Source organism: Antechinus flavipes, chromosome 5 (genome assembly GCF_016432865.1).
Source record: "Antechinus flavipes isolate AdamAnt ecotype Samford, QLD, Australia chromosome 5, AdamAnt_v2, whole genome shotgun sequence".
In the NCBI taxonomy this organism is placed as follows: domain Eukaryota; kingdom Metazoa; phylum Chordata; class Mammalia; order Dasyuromorphia; family Dasyuridae; genus Antechinus; species Antechinus flavipes.
In genome coordinates, this window is record NC_067402.1 from 245,499,365 (window position 1) to 245,514,272 (window position 14,908).

At 33.9% G+C, this 14,908-nt stretch overlaps 1 protein-coding gene across 7 annotated transcripts in view; it reads left to right on the forward strand.

The window, feature by feature from the left end:
• Nucleotides 1-14,908, forward strand: part of SYT1 (synaptotagmin 1) — a 724,462-nt gene that overhangs the window by 110,207 nt on the left and 599,347 nt on the right. For 5 of the 7 annotated variants that reach the window (XM_051963226.1, XM_051963233.1, XM_051963231.1 and 2 more), the window contains one exon: nucleotides 11,948-12,009. The exons of the other annotated variants lie outside the window; for them this stretch is intronic. The gene's annotated coding sequence lies outside the window, so the exon portion shown is untranslated. The remainder of the gene's footprint in view (nucleotides 1-11,947; nucleotides 12,010-14,908) is intronic. 7 annotated transcript variants of the gene reach the window in all.

A 14,908-nucleotide genomic window follows, 5' to 3' on the forward strand; every position in this document is an offset into this window, starting at 1 on the left:
TTCATAGTAACAAAAAACTAGCAATTTAGAGGTTGTGTATCAATTGTGGAATAGCTAGACAAATTACAATGTATGAGTACAGTGGGATAATGTTATAACAAGAATTTTTTTTCTTAATTAAGTATATAGTTAACAAAGGTATATTGTTTTTCTTTTCTCTTTTCCAATAAGAATAGGCAGTTGAAGGGAGAAAAAGAGAAAAAATAGGATTCCCCTACCTCCAAAATGAAAAGGAAAACCAAAAGCAATCACTAAAAAGAACAGCTTTGAAATTACACTAATTTATTAAGTAACTAAAAAACAAAACAATTTCTTCATAATAGAGATTCATAGTTTCATGAATTTTTTTTATAATATATGTAGGGCTGTTCATTTTATTTAGTGGTTTTGCTAATTTTTTTTAAATGGAGAAAAAATAAGTTTATAAACTAAAAATAAATAAATAAATACATAAAGTAAAGAAAGGGTTGGATTCCATGACCACTCCAAAAGAAGTCTCTTTTAGCTTTAAATCTACAGTCTTATTATCCTCCTATATAGGGACTATTGGACATTGAAATCAGAAAGTCTCACAGTGAATAAAGCTCTAGACTTGAAGTCAGGGAGACTTGAGTTCAAATGCTGCTTTATATCCTTTTCATATCCATGTGTGACCCTGGGCAAGTTACTTAGCCTCAAAGATTCAGGTTATTCAGATAGCAAATGAGAATAATAATATGATCTATTCCCTTTGGTTGTTGTGAGGATAAAATGAAATAATATTTGTAAGCTCTTTACAAACCTTATAATTCTGTTATCAATAGTAGTTATTATGAAAATGTGGGCCTGGTGTGGATTTAAATAATTTTCTCTTGTGAAAATCATTTCTTTTTAAAATTTTTATCTTTAAGCTCTTCTGCTATTTCATTTTGGGGAAATTTTTAGATTTTTGAATAAGAAGATTGACATGGATGATTCTACCAGACAATTTCTTCATCTTTGCCAACTTCTAATACTCTGCTCTCCCTGCTAGTAAACTCTTTTCTGCCTATCTGTAATGGCCCAATTTATTTGCTGTCACTGGTGAAGAAAAAAGGTCTTCAGATTCAGGTATGCTTGCCAAGCACATAATTTTCCCTTTGCCAAATGACCTCATGCAGGTAGACAACTGATTACCATCAAAAGGAGAAGTTTGGTAGATGTGTCCATCCTCTCTATCTGCTCCCACTCCCAAACCCACACCCCCATTGTTCTAATATGAGCAAATCAAAGAATCATAATCATCTTCCTCCACTACCACAATTTGGCCTGTTATCAAAGATGATACCACTGGCATCATGGTTATAAACTATGTGACTGAGCATGACTTAATTGCTAGCATGGATTGAATTGTTATTTTCATTTTATGTTGCATACATTTCACATTGTACGCTTTTGTGTGCCTGTCCATAAGCTGTAGCTGGCAGAACCCTCTCTCAATAATGAAAGAGGAATAGATCTCACTTTTTAGCTAGGCCTCTGAATCTATCGAAGCTCAACTGGACAGAGATAATAAGAGGGGAAGAATGATGTCCTAGGTACATCATGGTGGAATGGTATGAAGAAGAAAAATAAAAGAGGAACTAACACATAGTTTTGGTTTTTAATTATAGAAAAATGAGATAGTAAAATGATTGGGTTAATTTAGCTGCTTGTTAAATTAAAAAAATTATTTTATTTGCCATAGTTTCTTGCAAATATCAAAATCCTGTTTTTATTCAATATCTTAAACTGTTTTTTCTAATTCAAAAGTTATATAATCCCTGGAGACTATAACATATAGCCATGGAGAATGTATGAGGAAAATAGGCTTTTGGACCTCCATATGACTTTAATTCACTGAAATGTTTGTGTCTTCAAAGACCCTATTTCCTTATTTTAAAACATCTCCATGGACAGGTAGGTGGTGCAGCACTGAGTCTGTAATCAGGAAGACTTGATACTCTTAACACATTCTAACTCATACACTTACTAAGATGTGTGATCTTTGGCAAGTCACTTAATTTCATTTGCCTCAGTTCTCTCATCTGTAAAATGAGCTGGAGAAGGAAATGGCAAACCACTTCAGTATCTTTGCCAAGAACCTCATACACAACTGAAAAATGGCTAAAAAGAAGAAAGAAAACCATCTACATATCCCTCTATTCCTCCCTAAGTTGAAGCCAACATGATAGTGTCTCAGTAAAAATGTCCAAATTATTCCTTTATTCCTTCAGAGAGAGAAAATGTGCATTAAAATATAAAAAGGTTAATTCAATACAATTCCTATTATAATTAAATTTATACATTAAAACTGCTGAAGTCTTTAATCTTTTTTCTAAAAATTCTATTGAAGTCAAATATCCTACAAATTAGGTTTGCTATATGAAGTCTTTGCATTTAGGTAAATATTAATCTCCTTAGGAATCACATTTTGTTAAATTTTATAGCCATCATTTATTTTTTAATCTATATTTCCTTGTAATTTTCTTTTCCATTTGCCTTCAGGGAACAATATGAGAGCTCTTCAAGAATTAATTTAACACCTATCAGTTTCTACCAATGAAAATCAAAGATTATCCAATGTAATACAAACATTTTATTCATAAGGGTGAGAGTGTGGGGGAGGGACACAATTAATTTCTGTTGTCTGTTCTCTTATTTAAAAAGAAATTATTTCATGTGATCCTATCCAATGCAATTGAAAGCTAATACTAGTCTTTCTAAAACCTGAAAACATAGCCAACTTTATTGACAATGAGAAAAATATGGGGTTACTTGGATTTATATTCTAATAGAAGATTTATTGCTTGATTTGTCTTTTAGGGGCTACATAACCTTGTGCAAATTCACTTCGTTTCCTGTTTTTCTCATCTGTTGTAATTCTGGAGAAACTGAGGCATAATAGAGATTAGAGAGTTTTAATAATTTATTTGAAAGGAAGAGATTGCGCTGGGAGCATGTTGCCCCCAGGGCTGATGTCCAAAGCATCCAGCAACCATTGTGAGTTCTCAATGACATGACATATATATATATATATATATATATATATATATGCATGTATACATACACACACACACACACACACATACACACACACACACACACACACACGCATACCCACACACACATACGGCTCAGCTACAGGGATAGACTGAGGCAGGAGCTCAGTCAGAGCCCTGAGAGTAGGAACAGACTATCAATCTGGTTCTGACAGGGTGAAGGGAGGCACCGGACATTCTGGTACGTTGGGATAAAGAAGAACAATGACAGAATGGGGGGTAGGACCGTAAATTCTTGATGACAAAAATTAGGAACCAAAAAGCCTGAACTCCATCTTATCTTGAGTTTACATATTGACAATTTATAACTTTGAGCAAGTAGCCCTAAGTTTTTTTTTTTCATTTTCCATTTTTTTTTAAATTATTATAGCTTTTTATTTACAAGATATATGAATGGGTAATTTTTCAGCATTGACAACTGCAAAACCTTTTGTTCCAATTTTTCCCCTCGTTCCCCCACCCCCTCCCCCAGATAGCAGGTAGACCAATACATGTTATATATGTTAAAGTATATGTTAAATACAATATATGTATACATATCCATACAATTATTTGCTGCACAAGAAGAATCAGACTTTGAAATAATGTACAATTAACTTGTGAAGGAAATAAAAAATGCAAGCAGACAAAAACAGAGGAATTGGAAATGCTACATAGTGGTTCCCACTCATTTCCCAGAGTTCTTTCACTGGGTGTAGCTGGTTCTATTCATTATTGAACATTATGGAACAAATGGAACTGATTTGGTTCATCTCATTGTTGAAGAGAGCCACGTCCATCAGAATTGATCATTATATAGTATTGTTGTTGAAGTATATAATGATCTCCTGGTCCTGCCTGTTTCACTCAGCATCAGTTCATGTAATTCTCTCCAGGCCTTTCTGAAATCCTCTTGCTGGTCATTTCTTACAGAACAATAATATTCCATAACATTCATATACCATAATTTATTCAGCCATTCTCCAGTTGATGGGCATCTACTCAGTTTCCAGTTTCTGACCACTACAAAGAGGGCTTCCACAAACATTCTTGCACATACAGGTCTCTTTCCCTTCTTTAAGATCTCTTTCGGATATAACCCAGCAGTAACACTGCTAGATCAAAGGGTATGCACAGTTTGATAACTTTTTTAGCATAATTCCAAATCACTCTCCAGAATGACTGGATATATTCATAATTCCACCAATAATGTATCAGTGTCCCAGTTTTCTCATATATCCTGCAACATTTAGCATTATCTTTTCCTGTCAACCTAGCCAGTCTGACAGATGTGTCATAGTATCTCAGAGTTGTCTTAATTTGCATTTCTCTGATTAATAATGACTTGGAGCATCTTGTCATATGGCTAGAAATAGTTTTAATTTCTTCGTCTGAAAATTGTCTGTTCATATCCTTTGACCATTTATCAATTGGAGAATGGCTTGATTTCTTATAAATTAGAGTCAATTCTCTATATATTTTGGAAAAGAGGACTTTATCAGAACCTTTGTAAAAAATTTTTCCCAATTTATTGCTTCCCTTCTAATCTTGTCTGCATTAGTTTTGTTTGTACAAAAGCTTTTCAATTTGATATAATCAAAATTTTTAGTTTTATCAGTCTTAATGAACTGGAGGAGGGGTTACAACTAAGGGGATCGAGGGAGAACAATAAGGGAAACTGAGGTGAAACAATTTAGGGAAAAGGAAGGATAATTAGAGAAACTGAGTCAGGACAGTAAAAGGGAACTGTGGCATATGTTAAAAAGGACAGTTGTATTGAGAATTGTCCTGTATTTTGGATAAGATCCTATTTAATGTCTAGCTTTCTGTGATTCTATGACTTTATTGACATGTAAGAATTGGGGTTCATAACCTTTTTTTTTATTCATGGACCCCTTTGGCAGTTTTGTGAAACTTATGGAATCTTTCTTAGAATATTTCTTGTCTAAATTCATAATTGAATGAAATGCTACATTTTAATTAGAGTATATGAAAATAAAGATGCAATCTCCCCACCATACTCTTGTGTTCACAGACTTTCTGAAATTTACTGAACATTTAAGGTGTCATGGAATCCAGTTTAAGAACTCCTAAATTAAAAAGTAAGGACTGAACTTATGATTTCTTTAATTTAGGGAGTTCCTAAGTAAACATTCTACCTCCCAACGCAAGTCAATAGTGTCTTAGTTCCCTAGAGTATTGAGAAGTTAAATGCTTTTTTTTTTCCAGGCTTATGAATCAGAGATGAGGCTTGAATTTAGATCTTCCTGGTTTGCTGAATTCAAAACTTACTAGAGTTAACTATTAGATAGTACATTGAATAAAATACTAGGATTGGAGTTAGAAAGGCTTATCTCCCTGTGTTCAAATTTGGCATTAATATTTATTAGGGCAAGTCTCTTTTACCTCAATTTCCTCATTTGTCAAATGAGTTAAAGAAGGAAATGGCAATCTACTTTAGTATCTTTGTCAAGAAAACCCAACAAAGGGGATCACAAAGTGTTGGACATGATTAGATGGCAACAACTCTATCTGCTTTGTCATGGCAGCTTCTTCCATTGTTTTAATAAAATATCTAAAATATAGAGGTTGTCAAGATGATCTCCTGATACTCTTAAAAATTATTGCTTTATTTCTGAAGAGCCTTTCACGATTCCCAGTCCTGCATTGCTACTGTTTTCTAGACAGATGAGCCATAAGCATGTGCTATACGCATCTCTAACTTGCCATATCCCAAACAAAATTCAAAGTTTTGTAAGTCTGTTGAGTGCTTCACCACTCAGGTTTGTTACCACAGAATCATCCTTGATTCTTTCCTTTCCCTTAGTCCTTACTTCTATCACATCAATTGCCAATTTTTGTTGATTCACTCCTTTAAAAAATCTCAGGAGGTATCTAGGTGGCTCGGTGATTAGCAGGCTAGGCTTGAAATCCAGACCTGATTCAGATCTGACTTCATTCACTCCTAGAAGTGTGAGCCTGTGCAAGTCATTTAATTTTTGTTTGCCTTCATCCACTGGAGAAGGAAATGGCAAATTCCTCTAGTATCTTTGCAAAGAAAACCCCATACAAAATCATGAAAGTTATGTTGAGGTATGAGAAATGAGGGTTGAAAGATCCCCTGACAGCAATGGGATCCTCTGGGGGTCCACCGGTTTTGCAAAAGAATTCACAAACCTCAATGAATACAGGCTCAAGGTTTATGGCAAGAATGGGTTTATTACACTGTATTGTATAGAGAACTTCTCTTAGCAGGCAAAATCCTATTAGGACTTTTGCAAAGGTATGCGCACACAGGTTTATTGCCTGGAGCTGGGGACAATAGAGAGTGGTGATTATGCTCCTGGCCAATTCTCCAATTGAATTGAATGAGATTACTTATCTAAGAGTTTCCCCTATAAACAGCAGGATTTGAGACCTATGACTATCCTTCCTTCAAATATTAAAGGGAATAGAGTTTAGAGCAGGACCTTTCTAACCATTCCCCCTGAAAAATCAGGGTGACAGTTTACATCAGTTAGACATATCTGAATGGAACAGCAAAAAACTCCTCTTACATTTATCTATTATTCTTTTCTGGACTCATCCTCTACTCAAATTTAGACCTTCTCCCTTTGATAATGATAAGAGATTCCTAAGTGGTTTTTCTGCTTCCAGTTTCCTTTTTCAATGATCTTTTTCTTTGCTCTGTCCTCCACCAGAGTTTTGTTTGTTTTAACCCATTTGAAAGGGGACATTGGCCAAAGGCAGCCAGCCAGAAATTGTAACCTACTCCTAACAAATAGTTGTGCTGCTATGAGTTTTTTCCCAAATTTATTTTTTATTTATTTGCATGTATTTCCTTTAACTTCAGGAAAGTTTTGTTTTGTCTTTACCATCTTTTGTGAAGCTTAGGCAAAATATCAGTCAGTGAGATTCTCTTTATGGTTCATGATGCTTTAAGGGAAAGTCGGGAGAGGTGGTACATAGAGCTTTCTATCCCAGGAATTCAGACAAATCAGAAGCTCAAAAACTATACTCTCTATCTTTCTTTCTCTCTTCCTCCCTTTCTCCCTCTTTCTCTCATTTTCTCTCCCTGTCCTCCTTTCCCTCTTCTCTTTTGCTCCCTATCTCAATTTTGCCCCTTTCTTTTCCTTCCTCCTCTCTATTACTTACATACACACATATACATATATAAATATACATGTATTATCTACATACACAAACACTACATATATATGCATAAATATATTAGCCATTGTTCCTCCCTGATGAAACTTCCCATTCACAGAAATGAAGCAATAAATCAAAACAGGTATGAATAGGTTTTTTTGTTTTGGTTTTTTTTAGGCTAACAACTGTATTATTTTAAACCAAGCTTATAAACTAACTTTAAGGGACAAGAAGACTTTAAAATTGACATTTAATTTCTCATTCAGAGAGAAAGACAAGCAAGACAGGTTCTTCTTGTTGATTGCCTACATGAGTTGGTGGATCAAGAAGGGAAATTCACTATAATCAGATATGCCTTTTCACTTGATCTTCAGTCAGGTCTCAACTAAACCTCCAGGACAGAGGTGGCTCTCTGGGATCTGGACTGTTAATTAAACCCTAGCCATACTCTCTACATGTTATTATTTGAGAAGGCAGAATGGAAATAAATCAATAAACATCAAGTATCTCTTATGTATGCGAGACACTGTTCTAAGGGCTAGGAATAAAAAAAAGGCAAAGATAGTCCCCTGCCCTCAGGGAACTTACAGTCTAATTAGCAGGACAACAAGCAAATAAATATATATGAAGCAGGGAATACATTTTAAGAAAACTAGAAAAGTAGTAGGGGGTTAGATTGTAAAGGACTTTGAATGTCAAACAGAACATTTTGCTTTTGTTCTTGAGGCAGCAGGGAGCCAGGTGAATCTATTGGGTTAGGAGTATGACTTGGTTGAATATATGTTTTTGAAAAATCCAGTCAAATGGAGGATGGATTGGATTGGGAAGAGACTTGAGGTAGGCACACCAACCAGCAGGATATTTAAATAATCTAGCAGTTGGATGATGAGTTCCTATAGTGGACCTAGAATCAAAATGATTTGAGTTTAAAGACAGCTTTGGATATTTATTAAATGTGACATCTCTCTGTCCCAGTTTTCTCAATTGTAAAAAGCAGATGATACTAGTTCCTATCTTACAGGGTTTTTGTGAGGATTAAATGAGATATTTATACTTAAAAGTATATATATATATATGTATATATATATATATATATATATATATACACACACACATATACATATGTGTGTATATATGTATACAGTTATACATACATACATATATACATACACATATGTGTGTATACATATATACATACACATATGTATGTATACACACACACACACACATATATATATATATATCACACTGCCTGGCACATAATAGGTACTTAATAAATACTGGGTTTCTTCCCTTCCCTGGAAGGCTCTAACTAAAAGTGATCACATCTCTGAAGTAGAGGCACTCTGTTAATTTTTTTTTTCCAATTCAAAAGTTGTTCAGTTCTCTCATCACCAAATTTAATCTCCAATGCAAGAGGAAAACAAACAAACAAACATCTTTTTGAGACAGTATGGTGTAGTAGATAGGCATATGAACTTGGATTCAGACAGACTTGAATACAAATTTCACTTCAAACACTTATTAGCTATGTAACTTTTGGCAAATTACTTAGTTTTTTCCCTCATCTGTAAAAGGAGGTTGGACCCCAATGCCTCTAAAGTTCATCCTAGGTCTAAATTATTGGATCACACTTCCGCCCACAGTTTCTTATAAAAAAAAGAATTCTGTTTGAGGCGGTAGACTATTATTCCCTATGTGAAATTTCCCCATGTCAGAGAGGAAGTACCAAGAATAGTATTTGCCTTTAATTAATAAATATATAAAACCCAAGATGTTATGATTCTCCAGAGGGCAAGAAAGAATAAATCAGACCAGGAAAAGATACAGCTGAACTATATAAAGAGCTGTGCTCTCCTATCTTTAATTCCAAAGACTCGGTGGTGGCTATCTGTCCTTCTGCAAGCACACCTCCTCACTGCAAGGTCCAAATAAATCAATTATGGCCACTCATTCAAAGTATAAGGGTATGGATTTTAACTTGCACTTAGTTTACCAAGGACAGGACTGATAGTTGTGAGATCCTGTTATTTTTGACTAGAAGGGACTTTAGAGGCTATAAAGTCCAACTATTTAATTTTATGAATAAAGAAACTGAAAACTGAGAGTTTAAATACCTTGGCCATAGTAAAACAATTAATTATTGGAGTAAGAATTTAAACTCAAATCTTCTTAGACTCCAAGCCCAATGTTCCAGTCACTGAGCCACCTAGTTGTCACCAGTTGCTTTTAAGGTGATTGAAAGATGTCACATTTCCCATATTAGGTTTTAACATAGACTTATTTCTGGGAGATATGTCAAAGGGATGAATGAGCTTAATGGTAAACTTCTATTATATTTTTTCATCGTCTTTGTCACTGCCTTTGAAATGTCCAAAAAGGTAAGTATTAAGCAATTGCAAACTAGAACCTTACTCTCTCAGTTCATATTTATGTAGCATTTTACAAACATAAGATACTCTTCATATCATCTGACCAGATACTTATATAAAAACTCTATAAGGGATTGGTAACTACTGTAAGTGTGGTTATGTTTAGTTTATGTAAGAAGAAACAAAAGAAAACCATCTCACTAGACCTCATATCTACTACCTTTTTTGATTATAATGTATAAAAGGTCAGTGAATCAATAATATTTATCATCATTGTTTTGAGTTTTTTTGTTGTTGTTGAGATCCTTTGTTTTGCATCTCTAATAAAAAATTGGTTTGTTCGTATTTAAATTTCCATGTTTCTCTCTGTTGCCAGCAACTTTTTGTCTAATACCTAGAAAGATACTCTGCACTTAGCAGATATAGAATACAAATTTCTTTATTTATTTTAAAAATCAGAATTTAAAGAAAATTTATTATTTGCCCTTTCTTTCAACTAATACTATTAATAATTAGCATTTGGACTTCCCTTTATCTTTTAAAGTCATTCACAGTATGATCCCATGCTATCTTTCCAGACCATTGAAAGTTATGCATCTTCCCAACACTACAGTCCAGGTGAATTAATGTTCTCCTTTTTTCTTCACACATAACACATTATCTCCCACCTTCATGACTTTGTACTGGCCATTTCACATGTCTTCAATATCCTCACTTTTTAATTTTACTTCATAGAAGCCCTGTCTTCTGTAATGAGCAGCCCTTCTTAATCTTCCAATTGCCAATACCCTCCCTTCCCAGATTACATTGTATTTAATTACTTTCTATTGCTTTCTAATTATCTTGCATATTTTTATTCCATAGATACTTATATTTAATCTCCATATAATCTTGCTGTCTTCTTCATCATGTTGTCTTTCACGTTGGGACTATTTATGAAATTATTGAATATTAACATCTAGCATAGTGTGTGACATGTTGTAGGTAATTAATGCTTGTTGATTGGTTGTTCTACAAAGTGCCAATATATAGACATTTCCAGAAATACTAAAAATGCTAAAAAGCATTGTCTGTAATTTCATGCTGATATCCTTTTGTAACCTCAATGGCAAAATATTAATTAACCAGAAGCATTACAGTGTGATGGTAAGAAAGCTAGTCTTGGAGTTCGCATGAGTCGAGTTTTAGTTGTAAGATATAGATATATAACTGAAGAAATCGCTATTGTGGTAGTAAAGTATTGTAGATTAGGAACTGGTCTTAGAGTTAGGAAGACCAAAGTTCATGAACTGTCTCGGATATGGATTGGTTTTGTTAATCATGTGCAAATTATTTAACCTTGAAATGTCCCCGAACAATTTTCTATGACCCTTAAGTTTTAGATCAGTTGTCAGTTTCCATCAGTGGAAGGCAATTTTCACTTCGAGAGTGTTTATACTCTGATGAAATCACGGTAAAAAAAATGAATAAAAACTCATAAGAATTTCAACTAGATATCATATAATAAGGAAAATATATTTTAAGTTCGTGGTATTATTCAGAGGGATGCTGTTATCCTTAGATTTTCTTTGCATTGGCTTTGGCTACAGAGCCCTTCCAGTTCAGAATTCTAAGCACAATGAAAAGTAGATTTTCATTTTGGTAGCACTGTTGATTATAAAGATAGTAACAACCCCCATTTAGTGCCTATACAAAGAAAGAAACTATGGGTTTTGAATGAAGAAATGTAAATTAAAAGGGAAAACATTCTGACAAAGCTTATGTAAAATTAACCAAGTTCATCTCACAGATAGACTGAGAAGATAAAAACATGTCCATATATTTTCTTTTGAGAAGACATTGTGTGGGGAACAAGTAGTTTTCTTCCAGTTTTGGAATTTATAAATTAAAAAAAAAGTTGAGATCCTTTCTGTAAAATTTTGTAATGAACCAATGATCTTCTTCCTAAGAAGATACACATTCAAAGAAAAATAGTGATAGTTAACCAGAAGCCTTTCAGTCCTCTGAAAATATCCAATGCCATTATTTTACCTCTGGGAAAGGTAAAATTCATCATTTTCTCTGATTTTCCCATGATGTGTAAAATAAGTATCTTTACTTCTAAGATCATAATTGGGCACTGGAAGTGTGGCATTGGTCATGGGAAGAAAGATGAAGCTGGTATACCTTTCTAGTAGATATAAAGCAATTGACAAGGGAGTTTCTGTAAGCCACCTCTGAACCAGAGAGAGCCAGGGCTAAAGACAGATTTAGCTTTACATCCTTTTTTATTCCTTTCTCCTTAGTTCTTTTCACCCTTCCTATCCTGGCTCATCTCCTTGATGACCTCTTACCTTTTTTTTCATCCTTTTCACTCATTTTCTTTCTCTCTTTTTTCTTTTAAAGCATTCCTACAGTTCGGAGACAGAACACTGCCTTAACATCTAACTTCAGACAACCACCAGGGAGTAAGTACTAATCACATCCATCCTTACTAAGCCATGTCTGAAGACTCACTCCTTCTTCTGGGCTTAATAGGATAAAGCTAGTAGTGAAAAAAAAAAATTGAGAAATGTGGTTCTACTGATAAGGGAAACCCACCATAAAGTGTGAATTAGCTGCTGTGCACCAGATTAGCTTCTGGAGTGTTTCATTACTATTATAATGCCTCTTTTACACTTTAGCTCTCTGCAGACATATCACCTGAGATAATGACCCTCCATCTATTTGAACAGGTGCAAGAAAAAAACTAGCTTTTAAAAATCCATTCATGTGTATATCACACACACATACATATACATACACAACCATCTAAATTATAGAATAGAATATTTCATCTCTAAAGTAAATGTTATGAAGTTCCCTGCTTGACTCCATCATTCATGATTTACTCGTACCACAAATTTAAAAAGTATTTTGAAATAAGATGACAGATTGGACCAGAGGCATAAATCTAGGCTATCTATCCAGGAAGTGTAACTGTGCATAATAACGTTATAGGAACAGCTGCTGTCTTTGTGTAGCTCACTACACAGGCTGTTTTTGTAGACCCTAACGAGGACAAAACCAATTAGCAGATTAGAAATTGCCAGAAATCAGAGATATTCAGCTAGAATAACAGTAAAAATGAATGGTGCTTTTTGCTTTATGTGGATATCTGATGCCAATCTGTGGACTGCAGAGAAGGAATGTCTCATACTTCACCATGCTCCACAAACAGCTGGCTCTTACCTATAATATGCTTAATGCAGTAGTCAAATTAAATAGGTAGAGGGTATATTACATATCTGAAAATACTCTTAAGATATATGGCATTAGTTCTAATCACTGATCAAAGCCAGCAATCAGGGGTTTTGGAAAATAAGTCTAGCTCCCCTTAGAATATTTTAATAGTTTCAAGTAATGTGTAATGGATGTATTTCAAAGAAGATTCATTTAAATGTAAATGGGAAGTATGCATTATCAAAAGAAATGACTTTTTTTCAAATTCTTTTTTTTTCTAGAGATTTGGGATCAAAGACACTTCTTTTGAAACTTGAAAAGTAAATATCCCCAATTTGAATCCTTTCCCTCCCCCCCCCAAACTGGAGCTCCTTGTTTTTACCTTGGAAAACAAAAGCTATCTATTACATGGTAATTTCCCACTGAAGACAATAACTGAATAAATGGGATATGGGTTGTAAAACCTCTAGTTCATATATGGTAATGTAGACAGTTTCAATCAGTGTATAATTAAATAAAAGGGCAATAAAACACCCATTATTATTATTAATTATAGTCAATACAAAGTAATTCTTAGGTCAAAAAAATCTATACACATTTCATTTAGTTTCTTGACATGAAAAAGGGCTTACCACTTTCTTTGGGGTGTTTTTATGAATTTTAATCTTAAACGCTTGGAAAATAGAATCTTCCTTTGCTTATTCAAATTCATATTAAACTTTACTCAGCAGGAAATTCTGTTTGAAATATGATTCATGTATGATTCATATGATTATACATGTATAACCTATATTGAATTGCTTGCTCTATTGGGGAGGGGGAAGAGAGATAGGAAATCAAAGTCTAATAAAACTGGGATGTGGAAAACTATTTTACATGTAGTTGAAAAAAATTAAATACTATTAAAGTATGTGTGTGGGAAGAAATAGTCTTCACCTTTCTCTACCTTTCTAAAATCCCCTTTTTCTGAAGGCCCAAATCAGATTCTTCTCAATTGAAACTGGGGCCATTGAGCCATATATCAAGATTCCTATGGTCTGCATATTGATTTAAGAAACTGCATATTAATGTTACCTAAGTTCTATTTCATTTATTTAATTAAATTTTTCCTATTACATTTTATTCTTGTTCAGGCTATTTTTCTTATTCATTGCTTCATCTCCCCTCCTTCCCTCACCCTCAGTCCCCATATCCAGTATTTGCCAAGTCTCGTCAAGCCTTTTTTTAAAAGCTGTCAAAGGATTATATCAATGAATCACATTTCTTGCCTCTGTTTAAAATATCTATATGTGTATGTCTATGTGTACTGTACTTACATCACAGGTATACAATCTTGTATATCCTAAAAATCAAGCAAAATATAGTCTTAAAAACAATTACATATTCTCATATATATGCACATACATGTACATACATATCAATATTCATCCTACAAATATCAATTAATGAAAATATGTATTGTTGTTATTCAGTCATTTCAGTCATGCCCAACTGTTTGTGACCATATTTGAAGTTTTCTTGGCAAAGACATTGTAGTGATTTGCCATTTCCTTCTATAGATCATTTTACAAATGAGGAACTGAAGCAAACAGAGTTAACTGAGTTGCCCAGAATCACATTTCTAATAAGTATCTGAGATTGCGATTGAACTCAGGAAGACATTTCAGTCATATCCAGGTTTTGAAAACTATATTTGGAGTTTTCTTGGCAAAAACATTGGAATGATTTGCCATTTATCATTTTACAGTGAGGAACTAAGGCAGACAAAGTAAAGTGAGTTGCCTAGGGTCACACAGCTGATAAGTGTCTGAGACTGTATTTGAACTTAGGGAGATGAGTCAACCTTACTGGAAGGTCTGACACTTTATCAGCTGCGCCACCTAGCTGCCCTTAATAAAAACATATTGTTTTCAAATAATTTAGAAAAATATACTTTTGGATTTATGGTTAGTATGGGAATGATTCTGCAGCTATTAAAGAGATTAATTCAATTTGATTGTGCCCTGCAGATGGAGTCTGACTAAAAGGTGGTAATATTTTTGATGAATGTTATAACAAACAAAACCATTTCCTTTTTAAAAGTAGGATAAAAGTACAAATTCAGCCTCAGGTTTTCAACATTATTGGCCATCATAGCATGGTGTG